This window comes from Micromys minutus (assembly GCF_963924665.1).
Source record: "Micromys minutus genome assembly, chromosome: 8".
NCBI classification, from domain to species: domain Eukaryota; kingdom Metazoa; phylum Chordata; class Mammalia; order Rodentia; family Muridae; genus Micromys; species Micromys minutus.
Window position 1 is genome coordinate 6,524,759 of NC_137977.1, and position 20,902 is coordinate 6,545,660.

Here is a 20,902-nt window from a genome sequence, read left to right on the forward strand (position 1 = left end):
TTGTCTAGAATAAATTTAAAATTGCTTACAAACAAGAATTAGTTGTTCAAAACCTAAGAGTTAAATGCACTGGTGGTGTAGGTACTGAAATGATCAGATGTAAAATTAACTTTTATTCTAATTATCTCTGAGGCTTACCTCCTCAGTCTAACCTAGACAGTCCTGGAAGCTTCTAGTCTCTGTACAATCTAAGTCTAGAATGCTTTTAGCCTAAAGAGACCAAGACTGAATAAACTCACCCTTTCTAGTTCTAATCTCTAACAAGCTGATTCAACTCAGGTGTTCTGGCTCAAACTCTTCATGCTGACTGATCCAATCTGACATCTCTCTTGGCCTCTTTATGCTGTGCTTGGCCTCAAATTAACTCTGGTTATCTGGTCTAATTTTCTGGCTTGCTCTTTCTTCAACATCTCTCTGTACAACTGTCCCAGTAAAACTGCCTTCTCTCTGCTGCTTTGAAAGCCACTCTTCTCATGAGTTGGGCATAATCTATTCTGTCTCATCTTTCTGATTTATTACTTTGTCTACTACCTAATTATATATTGCTTTCAAACATGGGTGTTTCCTTCTACAGACTAATTTTACCTTGTTTGGGATTAATGGTGTGTACTAAAGGCATGTTGGTATTCTGGCCAGAAAGATTAAAGTGTGTACTAAGGATGAACCATAACTAGAAACAGATTTTTCTAGTAAACACAACTTTGGGGTTCAGTGTGATCAAATATCCTGGAACAATCAGACATCAGCTTCCCAAGGCTTCATGCAGTAGTGACATCAGCAGAAAAAGCTCAGTGAAATGACCATCGTCCTCCACTCTGCCATCCACAGTCTCTAATCTCTTTGTAATTACAGACCCAATTAGTCTGTGTGAATTGGCTTAACCAAACTACAATTCTAAGCAAACAGGGCAAGCCAACTGCTAAGTGTGCTAAAGACTTAATAGTAAATGAGGCTCTGAAAAAAAGTAAAATAGCTGGTGAGTTCTGAAGATGCTTTATTTAGAAAAAGACCAACACTGACTCAAAGATTTTAAATTTTAAAAGTGGTACCCTAATTAGACATATCTAGTTCTGTATACTAAAAGCATTTACACATGGAATACAAAATAAATACACAGTAACTAAAAGAGATAGTTATCCAGGGATTCATTTTGCACTCCCTCTGCTCATCTTCTGCTGCAATTTCAGATGCTCTTTTTATCCTTCTCTTTCTTGCTGCCAGGTCTACTTTTGGCTCTGATTTCACCCACTGTTTATCTCTTGGTTTTTCCTCTGCTGGTGTAACAAACATGTCTGCAGTGGGATCATGTGGAAGAACAGTCTTTGGTTCTTACTTCCTCAATTTCTGAACATCTTCACTTGCTGTCTGTCTCTGTACTTTGCAGCTGTGAGGGACCACATGACACACCGATGCATATCTGGAGACTGGTAATGAGGATTTTCATATAAGGTTGGTCCTCTAAAGCTTCCCTAAAAAATCTTTATGAATTTTAGACAAATCGAGGTCCTATTTCCACTAGAGCAGTGTCTTCTTCTACAATCTGGAAGTTCTGAAACCTTATCCTGTTATCTAGAATGGTGAACGTAAACACGTGGTCCACAAATGGCTGACTCTTGGGATGGTACGTGGAGTACTAGAGAACTGAATTAAGTATTCTTTTAACAAAGCATAATGTGGCTAGTCATCAAAAGCAGGGTCCAAAGACAAAAGGGGCTGAGTCCCGTTCAAACAGTTTCCAGTTATCTTTACCTCAGCCAGGGTATGAATATTTTGAACCAAGAATTTGCCAGATGGCCTATGAGGTGAATTTGAAAGCCACATATACAGATGTTTTTTCTTAGCTTCAAAATAGATGCATTTGTTGCAAATTTTCATTTCACAGACCTTGTTTATCACAAATAATTTGTATTACGATCCATTTTAGTATCTCCTTTAGAGTGAGGAATCAACAGTCTCAAGTCTTGCATTGTATTGTTCTGAAATTTATTCCTCTGGAGGAAAGGATGAGGACCCGCTCCTTATTTTTCCATTTGCCCTTACAAACGGGCCCTGGATTACGATCTCTATCTTCCTCCTCCTCTTTTGCCACATCTGCCTGTTTAGCTGGCTGCCCAGCATCTTTCAGGCTTTTTTTTTTTTTTTTTTTTTTTTTTTTTTTTTTTTTTTGCTTATTTGCTTGAATCTCCAGGCCCCCACACCGCTTTCTCTTGGTTTCTGCCATCTTGCCTCGTGCTTTGTGCTTTTGTCAGAATTTTTTTTTTATGAATATAGGCACCCTTGCATTTAGAAAATAGATATTCATAATTTAGATTTCAGATTGGTAGAGTTTTCCTTTGTGGGGTATGAAGTGTCTTCTTTATCTTTTTTGATAATTTGTAGTCAAAAGTTGATTTTATTCTGTATTCCAATGGCTACTTCCGGCTTGTTGTTTTCCAGCCTTGTATTCTGAGGTAATATCTGTCTTTGTCACATAGGTGTGGTACTTTTATGCAGCAAAATGTTGGGTCCTTCTTAAGTATTCAGTATGTTAGTCTATGTTTTTTATTAGAAAATTGAGTCCACTGATGTTAGGATATAATAGGGACCAATGATTTTTATTTCCTGTTATTTTTGTTGTTCAAGGTGAATTGTGTTTGTGTGGCTGTTTTTGGGTTAGTTGAAAAATATTACTTTCATGGTTTTTCTAAGGTGTGTTTTTCCTCCTTTTGTTGGAGTTTTACATCTATTAACTTTTGTAGGGCTGGAAAAAATATTATGTAAATTTGGTTTTGTCCTGGAATATCATGGTTTTGCCATTTATGTGAATTGAGAGTTTTGCTGGATATAGGAGCCTGGGTTGCCATTTGTGTTCTCATAGCATCTGTATGACATCTGCCCGCGTTCTTCTAGCTTTCATAATCTCTGTTGAGAAGTATGGTGTGATTCTGATAAGCATGCCTTTGTATGTTACTTGACCGTTTTCCTTACTACTTTTAATGGTCTTTTTTTGTTCTTGTTTCTGTTGTTGTTGTTATCTATATTCAGTGTTTTGGCCATTATATTGGGAATTTCTTTTCTGGTACAATTTATTCACAGTCCTTTAGGCTTCTCGTATGGTTATAGGCATATCTTTTTTTAGGTTAAGGAAGTTTTCTTTTATAATTTTGCGGAAGGTATTTATTTGCCCTTTGAGGTGAGAAAATCATTCTCTTCTATACCTGTTGTCCTCAGGTTTAATCTTTTCATAGTGTTTTTTTTTTTTTTTTCATTTTATAGATGGTTTTGGTTAGGAGTTTTATCCATTTACCATTTCCTGTTGTGTCAATATTTCCTATGGTATCTTCTGCCGCTGAGATTCTCTTTTCGATCTCTTGTATTCTGTTCATGATGGTTGTGTATTACTCCTGATCTCTTTCCTAGGTTTTCTATCTGATGGGTTGTCTCCCTTTGTAATTTCTTTATTGTTTTTATTTCCTGGATTGTTTTTCAGTTCCTTCTCCTGTTTGCTCATTTTTTTCTGTAATTCTCTAAAGGAATGTGTGTGTGTGTGTGTGTGTGTGTGTGTGTGTGTGTGTGTGTGTGTGTGTGTGTGTATCTGTGTGTTTGTGTGTGTGTGTGTGTGTGTGTGTGTGTGTGTGTGTCTGTCTGTCTGTCTGTTTTCTCTTAAGGGTTTCTACCTGTTTCCCTGTGTTTTCCTGTATTTCTTAAAGGGCATTATTTGTGACCTTATTAAAGTCCTCTGGCGTATTCATGAGTTGTGATTTTAAATCAGTTTTATATCAGAATCTTTCTTTTTTGGTGTGTTGGGGTCTCCAGAACTTGTTGTGGTAGAGGAACTGGGTTCTGATAATGCCATGTGGCTTTGGTTTTTATTGCACAGATTCTTGAATATGCCTCTTGCCATCTGTTTATCTTTGATGTTAGCTAGTTTGCTAATTCTGACAGTGGCTTGATTCTTCTCTAAGCCTGTGCATCAACACTACTAGGTAATAGGTTTTCTCCTAACAGGGTATGGGTACAGATAACTGGGCACAAGGTCAGCATAGGGTGCAAACAGAAACCAGAAGAAACATATCCCTGACTGTTCCTCAGTCCTGTGTAATGAGTGTTCAAGGAGTGCCCCTCTTGGGTTAGAAGTTGAGCAGAGGTGGTGATCTCACCTGTGCTCTAAGATGTGTCAGCTCTTTTGTGAGACCTGCTCTCTTCCAGCAGCATATGGGTAAAAATTCTCTAGTACTAGGTTAGCTCTGGGTGCAGGCAGAAACTAGAAGCCAGAATAATTTCAGACATGAGAGGGATGAGAAAAATAATATTCTTTAAAACATATAAAAAAGAGTTCATTTTTGATATAATACATTTCAACTATTTTTACCTATGAAAGTAGAACAGAACATCTCTGAAAATTTTTAGATTTCTACATGCTGCTATAAAATTAGTTGATCTCAAACAAATTCTCAACATAAAAACTCTGAACAAATTTTTTTCTACAGAACGATGGTATCAGTTACATCCTTCATGATACAAATGTGAAATCAATATGAATTCAGGATGACCCTGAAGCTTCCCTTCTGTTTAGAAATGGGAAAGAACAAAAATCACTCAGATCGGTTTTCTATTTAGGATGAATCATGATGACGGCAGAAAGGATATCTTTCATTTATAACTTCATTTTATAAAGGCAGTGAACAAAGAGGGGAAAAGAATAAGAGCATTTGTTAAAGTTAGGGGAAAATGCCAAGAAACCCATAGCCTTTTGGGAAACAGTCTGGAGTCAAATGATACAATAGGGAACCAATTATACACTAGAACAAAAGAATTTTCTCACACAGGAAATGCTAACCAAACTGTTACCCAGAAATAGAGATCCAGCAAATTGATTGTCCATGAGGAGATATCTAAAAGCTTCATCACTGCATGGGATATTTCTTAGTAACATGATATGAAAGAAAGAAACACAAGAAAAAGCAACAGGGGAGAATGACAGTGAATATCCATTAAAAAGGAAATTTAAGATGCATCAACATGTGCAAAAGAGGTCAAAGAGAACATAGCCAGTAACAGTGATTGTTTCTGTATAATCTTAAAAACTCAATAATTACTGTACTATTTTAAATGGTATTGCTTTTTGTGTTTGATGTTCAACACATTTTTGTGACCCTTAATCATCCATTATGTTAGTGGCATACAGTTTGGAGTGATGGCCAAAAGTTTGTATCTCAAATATAATTGTCCAGATCATATGTTTATCAATGCTAAAAATTTATTTCAAACAATTATTACTTGTTTTTATGAACAGTCATATCACAATTTTAAGACTTATACTAAACCAATAATACAAAAGTGTGCATTTTTTGGCACAAGAGGTCTGAGACTATGGGTTCTTAATTATCTAGCATACTGGCAAGTACCAATTTGAATTAAATTGTTGTTCTGTGATAATGAAAATGAACAACTGAGTCACATATTCTGTACTAAGTGAAAAAATACAGCACAAATAAAGAGATTAGTATAAAATTAGGAAAGAAGGACCATCAGAATATTGGCATTATGAAATTATTACAATATAATTGAGATTCATTTTAAAGTAAAGGCATTGAGATGTGACAATTGTCTATGGGGTCGGGGCCAAAAATATACAGAATTTGGAAATAGCACCAACTTATAATGAGACAATTTACAAATGATATGAGAAAAGCAAATATGGAAAGTTTCAGAAAATGTGTCTTTATATTTTTTATAAAAAGGTAACTGTCACATTATTAAACAGAAAAAAAACTCATGATGTTACACATAGACTAAAAATGTTTTATTAGACTATGAAGCCAGTTAAAAAGCCATATATTAGAAGACATTTCATTTTCTCTTTAGATTTCGCTATTGGGTATGCATTTAACCAACTATATTTTTCTGTTTTCTTTAACTAATCTAAGCTAGTTGTGTTTTCACTGCATTGTGCTTCCTTGTTTTATATACATTTCTATATTTAAGGCCTGTCCTTATTTCGTCAGGGTTACATAACATTTTTAAAATGTAATTTATCAAAAATAACTGTATATATGGTTTGCTGCTTTAAAAACATAAATATTCAAGAGAGATAGAGAGTGAGAGAAATTTAGGATGAAGAAAGGAATGGAAGGAGGCAAAAGGATGCTAGGATTAGGTATAGGAGGAGTCAGGGATGATATACAAGGGTTCAGGAATTTGACCAGAGGTGTGTGAGTCACCAGCAAGTCCCAGATACCAGAAAAGAAATAGTCTCCTAGAAGCCAACAGGAATGAAATTAGATAAAATGCCCAGCAAATGAGAAGAAGAACCTGTAGAGACTACATCCAGAGTTTAGGAAACGGGATGGGGCTACTCATTCATCTCCAAATTATTAGCCAAGAATTTCTCCTGTCAAAGCGAAATATAAGGACAAAGTGTGGAGCAGAGACTGCCCCACCTAGAGAACTAAACCACAAACCAAAGAATGTCCATGAAGTAACCCTTGGCTCCAGGCACATATGTAGCAGAGGATGGCATTGTCTGGCATCAATAAGAGAAGAAGCCAATTTAGAAAAAAAAAATTCATCATATAGTATTATGTAACAAATTTTGTGAGCTATAATATTTTTAAAAAATAAATTAATTAATTTAAAAATAATAAAAGAGGAGAAGGTGGTGAGGTGGGAGTGAATGACTGTGAGTTGGAGGGGTAGGGTAGATTACATAGGGTGTTAGCAGACGGGTAACCTGAAAAGGGAATAACATTTGAAATAAACATTCATAAAATATCCAATAAAATATATAGAGAAACTTTTACAAATTAAAAAGAAAAGAAGAGGGTGAAGATTGCCAGATCATTGGCCAGAAAACATCTTCGACAAAAATCTTAAAAGAAAACTTCTCTAAACTAAGAAAGGAGATAGCCATACAAACAGAGGAAGCCTACAGAAAAATAAAACAGACAAACAAACAAACAAAAGCATAATAATAGATATATCCAATACTCTAAAACATTCATGAACCTTGTGTGTCTGTGTGTGTGTCTGTGTGTGTGTAAAGAATTTAACAAGAAATTATTGAAAGAAAAGCCAAGAGTTAGAAAGAAAACAACAATGTACATATGAAGAGTTAGGGAGAAAATGCAATTATATTGTGATGTCAAAAAATAAAGTAAAAAATTTTTAAAAACCAATGTATTTAAAGATCTTAAATTCATGTTATTTAAATATTTCTTGAAGTCCCTCTTACAGAAAATTTCTTAGCTATGATTCTGCATATCCTCTTAACAACCACATTCATTTACTCTGCTAAAATCTTAGCAATAAATATCCTACCAGTGGCAGACCGCAGACCTCAGAGTTTTTTTATTTGTTTCTGTTGTTTCCTTTAAGACATATTAGGTAAGTAGAATAACAAACACATGGCTTTCTTTCTATGCTCTCCTTCTCCACTGAGCTAAAAAGACTCTAGATTCATTTTGTCAAATGGTAAAATGTCTTACACATTCTGAATGAGGTTGCTTGGCATGTATGCATTGGCAATTTCTTCCTCCACTTACCAATGGATGAGCACTCCGACATATACTTAGTCATTTTGTTGGAAAGTTTTATCTCAACTTTAATTTACTTGAGAGAAGGAAATCTCACTTAAGAAAATGCCTCCCTAATATTAGTCTGTAGGAAAATCTGAAGGATATTTTCTTAATTAAATTTTGATGAGGAGCGCCTAGCAAATTGCGGTGGGGGAAATCTCTGGGCTTTTGATACTTGGGTCTGTACCATTCTGGCCTCCATCTGCACTCAGAGCTAGAGCCGGCCAATGACCGGTGGAAATCACAGCTTCCCCATAGAGAGCTAACCACCCAAGACCAATCACCCTCCAGCTTCCACAGCCCACAGACACACAGAAGAGACATTAAGAGACAACAAAATCAACTATCATCAAAGATAAGAACATAGCAAGAAGCAAGCACAAGTATCTAAGCAACCAAAACAAGACAAACTGGCAACATCAAAACCCAGCTTCCCCACCAGAAGGTAGTTTATATCGCAACACATCAGAAAACCAAGATGTGAACTTAAAATTGTGCCTCATGTTGAAGATAGAGGGCCTGGAGAAGCACATGAATAACTTCCTTACAGAAATACAGGAGAACACAGATAACCAAGTACAAGCCTTAAGAGAAACAAAGGAAAACACAGCAAACAGATGAAGGAATGGAAGAAAACCATCAAAATTATCATTCACCATGATCAAGTAAGCTTTAGTACAGAGATTCAAGGATGGCTCAATATACAGAAATTCATCAATGTAATCCACTATATAAACAAACTAAAACAAAACAAACACACACACACACACACAGAGAGAGAGAGAGAGAGAGAGAGAGAGAGAGAGAGAGAGAGAGAGAGAGAGACAATCATCACTTTAGATACTAAAAAAGCATTTGACAAAATTCAACACCCGTTCATGTTAAAAATAGCAAACGATCAGGAATTCAAGTACCATACTTAAACATAGTATAAGAAATTTACAGCATACCAGTAGCCAACATCAAAATAAATTGTGAGAAAACTGAATCAATCCCACTAAAATCAGGCTGCACACTCTCCCTACCTATTCAATATTGTTCTGAAAGTCCTAAGCAGAGCAATTAGACAGCAGAAAGAGGTCGAAGAGATACATTTGAAAGGAACAGGTCAAAATATCACTATTTGCAGGTGATATCATAAAATTCTTAAGTGACCCCAAATATTCCAACTGAGAAATTTCACAGCTAATAAACAACTTCAGCCAAGTGGCTGGATATACAATTAACTCAAACAAATCCTCTACTCAAAGGATAAACTTGCTGAGAAAGAAATTATGGAAACAACACCTTTAATAATAGTCACAAAGAATATAAAATACCTTCATGTGACCCTAACCAAGCAAGTAAAAGGTCTGTATGACAAAATCTCTAAGTACTTTAAGACAAAACAAAAAAATCAAAGATCTGAAAAGATGAAAAGATCTACCATATTCATCGATTGGCAGGATATATTATACATAAATAGCCATCTTGCCTAAAGCAATCTACAGACTCAGTGCAATCCCCATCAAAATTCCAACTTAATTCTTCATAGATGTAGTAAGAGCAATTTACAAATTTATTTGGAATAAAGAAAATTCCAAGATAGCACAAACTATCCTCAACAATGAAAGAACTTCTCGTGGAATCAATATCATTGACCTCAAGGTGTATTACAAATCAATCATGATAAAAACTGCTTGTTGTTGGTACATAGTAAAACAGGTAGATAAATGGAATAGAATTGAAGTCCTAGAAATGAACCCACACACCTATGGTCACTTGACTTTTGACAAAGAAGCCAAAATCATTTAGGGGAAAAATACAACATTGCTAACAAAATTTTCTTGTTTAACTAGCAGACAGCATGTATAAGAATGAAATTGATCTATTATTATCTCCCTTACAAAGCAGAAGCCCAAGTGGATCCAAGGCCTCCACATGAAACCAGATATGCTGATTCTAATAGAAGAGAGAGTGTGGAATAAACTCAAAGACATTGGCATAGGGGATGATTTCCTGAACAGAACACCACTAGCTTAAGCTCTAAGATAAAGAATTGATAAATGGGACCTCATAAAATTGAAAAGATTCTGTAAGGCGAAATGCACTGTAAATAGGACAAAATGGCAACCAACAAATTGGGAAAAGATTGTTGCAAATCCTACATCTTAGAAAGGGCTAATATCCAATATATACAAAGAAATCAAAGAGTTAGACTCTAGAGAATCAAGTAACATTATTTAAAAATGGCATACAAAGCTAAACAATTAATTCTCAACTGAGGAATATTGAATGGCTAACAAAGTACCTACAGAAATGCTCATCACCCTTAGTTATCAGGGAAATGCTGATCAAAATAACCCTTACAATACACCTCGCACCATTCAAATTGGCTAAGATTAGAAAATCAGGTGACAGCAGATGCTGATGATGATGTGGGGAAAGAGGCACATTCCTCCATAGTTGGTGGGATTGTGATCTGGTACAACTGATCTGATTAGTCCAGAGGTTCCTCAGAAAATTGGACATAGTACTACCTGATGACCCAGATATACCACTCCTATGCATATACCCAAAAGAAGCTCTAACATAAAACAAGGACACATGCTCCATTATGTTTATAGCAGCCTTATTTATAATAGCCAGAAGCTGGAAAGAACCCAGATGTTATTCATCAAAGGAATTGATACAGAAAATATGGTATATTTATACGATGAAGTACTACTCAGTTATTAAAAACAATGAGTTCATAAAATTTTTAGACAAATGGATGGATCTAGCAAATATCATCCTAAGTGAGATAACACCCAATCTCCCTGTCCCTTCCCACCCCTCCCCTCCCCTCGCCTTTCTTTTCTCCATTTTCCTTTGCCCTCCCTCCCTTTCCTCCCTCCCTTGCTCTTCTCTCTCTCTCTCTCTCTCTCTCTCTCTCTCTCTCTTTCTCTCTCTCTCTCTCTCTCTCTCTCTCTCTCTTTCTCTCTCTCACACACACACACACACACACACACACAAAGAAAGAAAACACTCATGGTATGCACTCACTGATAAGTGGATTTTAGCCCAAAAGCTCAAAATACCCAAGATACAATTTATATACCACATGAAGCTCAAGAAGGTTGTCTCAAGTGTGGATGCATCAGTCCTTCTTAGAAGGTAGAACAAAAATATTTTCAGGATGGAATTTAGAGACTTAGTTTGCAACAGATTGAAGAAAATGGCATACAGAGACTGTCCCACCTGGGATTCATTCCATATACAGCCACCAAACCCAGGCAATATTACTGATGCCAAGAAGTGAAATATGACAGGAACCTGAAGTAGTTGTCTACTGAGAGGCTCTGCCAGAAGCTGACAAATACAGAGGCAGATGCTCACATCCAACAATAGACCTGAGAACCCAGTCCTTAATGGAGGAGTTAGGGAAAGAATTAAAGGAGTTGAAGGAGTTTTCAACCCCATAAGAACACAAGACAACCAGAGTTCTCAGGGATTGACCACTTTCCAAAGAGTACACATGGCCCGACCCATCGCCATAGCTGTACATGTAGCAAACTATGGGTTTGTTGGGCATTATTGGGAAGATACATCTTTGAACCTGTCAAGGCTCAATGCCCCAGTGTAGGGGAATGTCAGATCAGGAAGGCAAGGAGGAGGTCAGAGGGTGCAGGCCCTCAAAGAATCAGGGGATAGGGGGATGATTGAGGGGATATGTAGGGGAATCCAGGATAGTGATAACATTTGAAATTTAAATAAAATGTATAAATGTATTCAATCAAATCAGAAAAAAGATTTCCCAGATTCTTTGTTTTTCTGTAACCACTCATTTTCTTCCACTAATTCAATAGTGACTGGTTTATTTAAACAATTACTGGTGAGCTTGTACATTTGGAACTTGCCAATATAGTGATTGGCTACAAAAGTGATCTATTTTCCTCATGGAACCCATATCAGGATAAAACAATAAAATGGGTGTTGTACAGCTATAATAATAATTATTGTTGTTGTTGTTGTTTTTGTACTGTGATATCACTTTGCACAGAAGAAGATATAAATCTCTTTCATCTTAGATTTGCTTTCTAATTTTAAATCTTTTTAATATTACATCTAATGATCTGTGTCCTGAGTCTTGTACTAAAAAACATCGTTTGTTCTAAGGAGGTTGACTATTGCTTAAAATTCATTGTAGCACTTTTGAATATATATATATATATGATTTCAAATTTGTTTTAGATTGAGTTTAGTATTCAAATTCCAAATGTATAAAAAAATAATTGCCAGAAACTCATTAAAATGCCCCTGCTTATTTTCAGAGAAACCTATTCATTTGCTGGTTTATGACTACAGATATATAAAAATCATTTACATTCCCACATCCTAATTATAAAAAACAGCAGATGAAAAAATTAATGAGCCTCAGTTCTTTTATTATGACATAAAATAGGACATGCTCCAAAATCGTGCAGCATTTAGGACATGGAAATAAAGTTAATGATTTTATTAAAATACAATCTTATTTACTAATTATGAGACCTAGAAGAATGTACAATAACTATTATGAACAAGGAGATGCAGCTAACCATGTAGTTATGTATTAGAGTTGCCCACTTACTTTTAGAGTATTTCCTGCTCATTATCATGCTGGTGCTGAATTTGTGCCTTCATCATTAATTTAACAGACATTAATAATGACTCTTATAAGTCTGCCACAGATGAAAATAAAGTTACATAAAAGAAAATGCCCACTTGATGCATTTAATATGTTCTAGTAACTATATTACAAATATTTAATTTGGCCTTATTGAACATTAATCTTTCATTAAAGAAAATATACCTTAAATATACTGAACATACCATAGATATGAAAATGTAAAAATTTTATGAAAGAAGATTATGAGGATAAAATTTTAACTTCATTAATTTTATTTTAGATTTATTGTCTCCTCTCACAACTATTTTGTTTTGCCTATTCTCCAATCTTTACCTCCAAATAGCCACACGTGAAAATTTAGGTGTAAAACTAGTTGAAAATACGTGCAATATCATTGTAGTAAATAAAGATGCTCAGGTTAACATAATTAGATGATAAATTTGAATAATCTTCAGGGGAATTTATTTCCAATTTCTGAGGAACCTCCAGGTTTCTTTTTCAGAATGATTGTACAAATTTTCAATCCTTCAGCAATAGAGGAAAGTTTTCTTTCTCCATATTCTCATCAACATACGTTATCACTTGAGTTTTTAATGTTAGTCATTCTGATAGATGTTAAAGTGAAATCTCAGGGTCATTTTTATTTGCATTTCCCTGATAACTAAGGACTTTGAACATTTCTTTAAGTGCTTCTCTGCTATTCATGATTTTTCTGTTACGAATTATGTTTAGCTCTATATGTCATGTTTTGTTTGGGTTGTTTGGTTTTTGGAGGTTAACTTCTTGTGTTCTTTATATATTTTGGATATTAGCTCTCTCTCAGATGTGGAATAGTTAAGAAGTTTTCCCAATCTGTAGGTTGGTGATTCATCTTATTCACTATATTCTTAGCCTTACAGAATCATTTCAGCTTTATGAGGTCCCATTTATCTACAATCTTCCAACAACAATAATAAATATTTCATGTTATGTATTTAATATTTGCTTTAGATTTGATTTTAAACAATAAAGATATATCAAAACATAAGACTGTGTCCCATATGTACATAGAATTGTAGCATATCACTAATCATTAATTTTAAAAATTACAATATAGACTATATTTAATTAATAAAATAGTAACATTGTCAAAATTTCAGGTAAATGGATATAGTTATAAAAGCATATTTCCAAGTGGGGTAACCCAAAACAACAAATATGTTTTCTCTTTGGATGACGGTATTACCTTTAAAACCGTCTATAAATTTGTTATAATCCATATAGTCACAGAGGTAGGTCTCAAGTAAGTGTCTAGTGGGGAGAGAGTTATACCTGGGATGTGGAGATGTCTATGATATATTACTATGAATATGCAGAGCTGAGTGAGAAAATTGAATAAGAAGTGGAAACAGAAAAAAGAAAAAAGTAGGACAACTAATGATAACAATCATTTGAAAGGTTATATGGAAATTTACTGCTGCAGAAACTTTATTAAATACATACTTATATAACACAAAGATAAATGAAGTAATTATATAATGAGAAAATTCCCCAATGAGACATCTTCCATCACCAAATGAAAACATCACTGCCAAGAATAGGTTATGTCTAGTTGAGTCATTGGCTAAAAGATTTCCAAACAATCAACTCAAGATATTGGCAAGGTTATTGGTTGCTCTTTCCATACTGATTGTCCGGTTCTAATGTTGAGGACAATAACTATAGAATTCATTCAACATGGAGAAGTTGAAAAACTGCATAAATGTGTTTCATGAATACTGATTAACATTTCTGGTATTAGAGGGTAGCCTCCAGTCTAACACAGGTTACCTGGAACCACCTACCAAGAAATACACTTACCAAGGAAAAAACAGCCCGCAATGATGAACTTCTATAACTATGCTGTTTCAATAGTAGTACATTTGTTTTAATCCTAACGAATAACTCTATAATTATATTTCAAAACACCCCATGATATACAACACATGCTTGATACTGTTGTGTTTAATTTTAAAATAACTTGCTTCTTGACTGGTCTCCTTGCCTGGTTCTGTTTCCCTCATTACTTAGCTCTCAGATCACAGTGTGGCTCCACTTCGGTCCCACCAGTTTCTCCTGGTGGTGCTGCTAAGTAGCCCAACAACTGTCCTTCCTGAGAATGCTCAATAGACCTCCCTGGCTTCCTGCTTTCATCTTCCAACTGAGTTGCCATGGATAAAAAGCACCAGATGTCTTAAAATTTTTGAACCAGTCAGATAACACAAAAACAGGGTACAGAATCTATCTCCTATCAGCTATCTTATATCAAAATTCTTCTGGTGGCAGAGGAAGCCACAGGTTCTAATAACCCCCACACCTACACTTGTCTATCCTATCTGCTCCACTACCTGGTCTGAAATCCATTATTCTTTCTGTGTCCTCTTGTCTTCATGTCGGGCCGAGAAATCCTTTATTTTTTTTTCTATCAATTAGCTTTTGCTGTCTTTATTGACCTAATCAAAGAATAATTTGGGAACTAGATTTTAAATATCAGCTCCTCTCCCTACATGATTCTGCTCATGTAGTCAAGAATCTGAGACCAGAGAAGTCGCAGGCCTAGGAGATAACTAAATATTATTCTGATGAAGGAATATTGCATTAAAATGTCTATAGACATTTTGCTATACCTATAGATCAGTGTTCTAGAGCATCACCAGAGCACAAACAAATGGAACATGTGCAGAAATTGAGAGATTTTGGAACATCCTGACATAAATATACTGTTTTAATTAATGCCCTCTCCTCCAGGGTGCAGGAAGTCAGGCAGAATAGAATACTGAACGATTATAAGAGACATATTGAATGTATGACTTTAAGAAAAGAGTGGATTCCAAACACAAAGATACTAGTGCACAAATGAACTCACAGAGTCTGTGCCAGCATTCAGAGGGCCTATATCAGTTCACTCTATTATGTTCTCAGAAGTAAGAGGGGAACTTAAATATGGCAACTTATCTCAATAAAGAAGTTATTTGAAATTGCAAAAGAAAAAGTGTGTTCTCTACTGACGTTCTCCTGAATTTATTAATCACATTTGATAGTATGACTCTTGCCCAAATTTAGATGAAAAATAATAATTAACTCAACTATATTTTGTAGGTTCTTTGTTTCATAATGTAAGCTTTGGATAGATTTTGTCTTATTGGTTTTTTGTTTGTATATATTTGTTTTAAATTTCTGTTCTTGTAGTGTGGGCAGGTGTGTGTGTGTGTGTGTGTGTGTGTGTGTGTGTGTGTGTGTGTGTGTGTGTGTGTGTTGTGTTGTATGTGAGAGAATGTCTTATTGTTTCCTTTTAAAGATATGTTGGTTTCCTTTCTTTGGTTTAAAGAATGAAAGAAAGGATATGGCATTTGTTGTATAAGAATTTGTAAATTATCTAGGAGAATTTGTGGGAAAGAAAATTGTGATTGAAATATTTTATGTTCTCAATTAAAAATCAAAATATAATGAAAATATATAAGTCCTTATCTTATGAATTTGCTTTTGAAGTTCATTACAAAATGTGTTAATAACAAAATGCGGTAAATAAGGTATGTGTGGTTTTGTACAAGTAAACACTGAGTTTGGTAATAGGAATTATAATTTATGACCTATACCCTATTCTTTTGATATAAGAAATGCCAATGAAACTATAGCTAGCTCAAAAACCAGAAACTATAGTGAGAATTTTGTCTCTTTCAATCATCCACAGTTCTTAGATGATGGAAAACTTGCTCTGTACCACACCATTTTTCTTTCTGCAACTGTTTTTTTTTTTTATTTTAAAACTATACTGTAATTTACAACACTTATGCCTTCTCAGTCTTATTGCAATACATTCCTCCACATCCTGACTCTCTTTAAAGGTTTAATCAATTTTTTTATTAACTGTCATTTATTCTTGAATGTACATATGGAATGCATTTACATGTATATTTCTAAATACTAACTTTTCAATCTTTTTAAAATTACCTGTATTTGTGTTTTTAGATATGACCATTTGGAACTGAACAAGGAATTTGTGCTCTTCACTGAGAAGAAGACCTTACTCACTTCCAGCTTTTCTTAATTACATATAGTTATTTGTATAGGGTTAAGGCCGCATGAGGTTTTTCCTCTCAAGCTTTGTTTATTCATTGATTTCATCCTATTTTAGCTCAAGTATGGGTAGTTATATTGGTAGGAGATAATATGTATATGTTTTGACATTAATGGAGGGAACAATCCTACAACAAATTTTCTGATCCTCCAGATCTTGTAGTCTTTCCTCAATGATCTCTGAGCCATAGTTTCAAGAGTTTGGTAGATGCATCAACTGGAATTGAGATGCACAACTCTGCATTTGTATTGTTTGAAGTTTTTTGTAGTGGTACCTGCCTGAGAATCATATGATTAAATATTTACCTAAAGAAAAAAGCTACAATCTACCCAATCCTGTATATAAATATACATATAAGTTTAGTAAATCTTTTTCATCTGAATTGGCAATGTTCTCTAAGAGCAAAAAAATAACTTAAGAAACACCCAAATAACAGACATGGGAAGTCATCTTTTGAGTGGTTGGCAATTGTTGTCCAGGAAACCCTCCAAACTTGAAGCATATTGCTGTTGCCTTTGTCATACTTCTGAATATATCACATTCTTCTGAAACAGAGACCAGTGTTGCCTGAGCTATAGCTGACTGGACTCCCACAGGTTTTAATTCATGGTACTACATGTCATCACCCAAATATCTAAAAGAGAGAGTCAACCAACCAGTTGTAGTCAGAAACCTAAGAACTTACTATTTAAGAAGCCATTGTTATAGAAGGAGAAGTTAGAAGCACTAAATTACTAAACCAGCATAGTTTCTAAAACTCTATAATTAATTGTCCTATACCTTTAGATGATTGTAGTCTTTCCTACTTCCAGGAAACTTCTCTTTGCAACAGACTGGGCCATAACCCTAACTTTATATAGAGTGCTAAGATATGAATTCAGATGCTAGTGCTTTAATTGCAAATGCTTTTAGTGAATTTACCATTTCCCCAGTCCAGGATAATCTTGTTTGTTTTGTTTTTGAAATTGATATTCACAAACCAGAACTTTAAAGAAGCCTCAATAAATAAATGCCAAATAAATGTTTCAATACAATTTTTTCTGTTACATCTGATAATTTGTAAGCAATTAGTCAGTGAAATACATAGATATTATTATGAAATCTCCAAACTCAAAGAAAATCCTAGATATAGTGTTGCAAGGATTTGAGGACCAGCTTAATTATGCATTTATGTTTCCTATACAGGCAAACCTATTGATTTGTTAAACATATTTTAACGACTTTTTATTGTGATATAATGAACCTATGATAAGCAATACTTAATTTAAAATACCAAAGAAATATATTATCTAACTTATTTTGTTTTAAACAGGCAGATGGTTGGAACTATTTTTACTATTCACTTACATTCCAATATCAATCCCTCTTCTCCTCCCAGTCCCTCTCTTATAGTTCCCTCATTTGCCACTTCCCCTTTGAAAAGGAAGTTCCCCTGGGTATCATCCTCAATCCCTATTCCCCTACACACACTGTCACATCAAGTCACAGCAAGACTATGTACAACTTCTACCTCTGATGCCAGTGAAGGCAGACAAGCAAAAGTATGGGGATTTACAGACACACAACAAATTCAGATACAGTCCCTGGTCCAGTTGCTGAGGGACTCATATGAAGAGTAAGCTGGACATTTGCTACTGGGTTGTGGGGTGATAGGTCTAGCCTGTGCTCTTTTGTTAGCAGTCCAGTGTCTGGGAATTGTCTCTATTTTTTCACCACATGACATCACACTTATAACTTGAACTTTAATTTTCTTTTAAATAAGCAGTAACATGAATAAAATTGAAATGTGAGTTTCTTTTTGTGTCTAGAGGTGTTTGCTTTACCCAAACTCTGTAAATTGAATTATAATTGGCTAACTGCTTCATTTTTCCTCTGCATGACACAAGGCCCCAGTGCTGCCACCAAGAGGACAGATGGCTATATAAGCATCTGCTTCACATTTGCTGTGCTTGGAATAGTCTATGACATCAATACTCTACAGGGACTCTTTGTGAAGCTCACCTCAAACTGAGATTCTATGGCCCCCAAAATAAAATACTGGACAAGACCAAATATTGAACTAGCATATAGGAAGCTTGGATGTGTTAGATGAATATACTGAATAGATAAGGCCTTTCAAAAACAAATACTTATGTGGAAGAAAGCTCTGTGATTGTACAACTTATCCAACTCTCCCTGTCAGGGGGATTCACAGGTTACCTATCCAGGAGTTGGAAAAGATGTGTTTCACAGGTTATGGTGGATATACACAAGTTTTCTCCTAAGAAAGAGAAGAAAACAACTTAATCAATGTCAATTTTAACTAATTCTATGGAAAATTCAAGATTAATGATTCCAAATTTGTTTTAAGGTGCTAAGAGAACACTCAGGAGATTATTGTTAGAACAATACAGAGGATAGAGCATGATAAGATTTTTCTTATAAGAAAACTTGTCAAGTTAATACCAGTATGGCAATTTTAAGAGAAAATATGCTAAAATAGTTGTCTCAATGTAAAAATTTGCTTGCCATAACATCTGATTACTTGTTAACAATAAGCCAGTTAGATACCTAGTGCACTATTACAGTGCTGCCTCCAATTACAACATACATCTTCTCTCTCTAGGTCTCTATATACACACACATATACACACACAGAGAGGGAGAGAGAGAGAAAGTCACCTTCCATATTTTGCATTAAGCACATATTTATATAACTTTAGTTATGAATAATTAGAAGATCCCAACCAAACAATAACATTAGGGAGATCTCAGCATCAATACAGGGACTTCCAGACAGTTTAACATGCAGATATTTACAAGCCTTTAAAGACGTAAATCATAATATGTTCCATATTTGCCAATTATCTTATCAGGGCAATCAGAATAATAGGAGGTATTTTGCCAATTATCTTATCAGGGCAATCAGAACAATAGAAGGTATTCTAAGGCTTACCTTGGAAATACCTAACATTTATATGTTACTTTTCTCATGAATATGGGTAAGCCAAGACACTCTAAAAGTCAAGGAACAGGGCATACATTCACATCTCATTACTAAAATCTACAGCAACCCTTGCTTCTCACCAGAATATCAGTCCATCATCTTTATCTCTGTTGGTCTCTAATACTAACTTTCCAGGTATTTGTTTTGATCTAAGTATCTAGCTCTTGAACTCTGGTCACACTTTACTTTAAGCCTACATTCCCCTAGTTGTGATATATTTAGAGTGGTTTCCAAGTCACTGACCTTTTGCCCTATGTCTAGAAATATCATTTTCAATATAAATGCAGAGGAGCATGCCTAAAATACTGGGAAGTATAGTAATTGATGTGAGAAAACATGTGGAGAAATACTTTTATTTTCAGTTGGAGTGCTTTTAAATCCCATCTAAATAAAAGACATGGGTGATTGTGTATCTTACAAAAGAAATTGTGAGGCAGGTAGGCCATTATAGGAACCCTAATTCTCGATTGAGGAGGTCGAAGCCTCGGGAATGGTAAACGAGATGGCAGAAAGCTTCCCATGGAATACTACTCAGCCACCAGAAACAATGACTTGACCAAATTCTTAAGAAAATGGCTGCATCTAGAGAATATCATCCTGAGTGAGAAAACCCAGTCACAAAAGAACAGACATAATATGCAGTCACTGATAATGGGATAGTAAACCCAGAAAGCTCTGAACACCCCAGAAACAACTCACAGACTGTGTAAGGTTCAAGAAAAAAAGAAAAAAAAAGAAAAAAAAAAACATTATGCTCAATACTTACACACCAAGAAAACTTTGACTAATTCCGGGTTACATCCTGTTTTACATGTACTTTATGCTCATTGTAACTAGTAAGACCTTAATGCACACTATCAAACCTTTGGGGAAAAAAAAGTCAAGAACTGACAAAAAATGTATTTATATACTTTTATGCAAAATGCTTAAAATTTGTTCATTCAGCTTTGTTTTTTAAAATAAAATTGTTCAAATAAAAATAAAATTTAAAAAAGATAGTTTTTCAATATGTTGAACATGCTGAGTTATTTTTTCCCACTGGATAGATTTTAGCTCCTTTGTGAAAGACAAGTGACCATAGGTGTGTGGGTTAATTTCTGGGTTGTTAATTCTATTCCAATGATCTACTTTCTTGTCTCTGTACCAATATCATGCATTATTTATCACTATTGCTCTATAGTGCTGCTTGAGGTCAGGAATGGTGATTCCCCCAATGGTTTTTTATGTTTTAGATTATTTTTCACTCTGCTTCCAATTCAAACTGAAATATATATATATATATATATATATATATATATATATATATATATATATATATATACATATATATATGTATATATATATATATATATATATGTATGTATATATATAGGAAAGCACATATAAATGAATAAACACCAATTATAAAATAAGTAATGAGAATTTATGAATAATAAATGGTGGTTTGAATATTTTTTGAGAAGAAAAGCTTAGCTAAAGTGGAAAACTTTAACATTTGAAATGCAACATAAAATTTATCGTAGGATATAGCTTAAATTGATACTATCAATAAAGGAAATGAGCAATTTAAATAAGTTTTTAGAAATACTAATTGTTAATTAATATTATACATATTCTTTTAGTATTACATTGTA

The 20,902-nt window shown here is 34.5% G+C and overlaps 1 pseudogene across 1 annotated transcript; it reads right to left on the bottom strand.

Moving 5' to 3' along the window:
• Positions 1–1,077: 1,077 nt before the first annotated feature.
• LOC308423731 (ribosome biogenesis protein BRX1 homolog) lies at positions 1,078–2,221 on the bottom strand (annotated as a pseudogene). The gene has a single exon. The product of its transcript is annotated as a ribosome biogenesis protein BRX1 homolog (transcript).
• Positions 2,222–20,902: the final 18,681 nt, after the last annotated feature.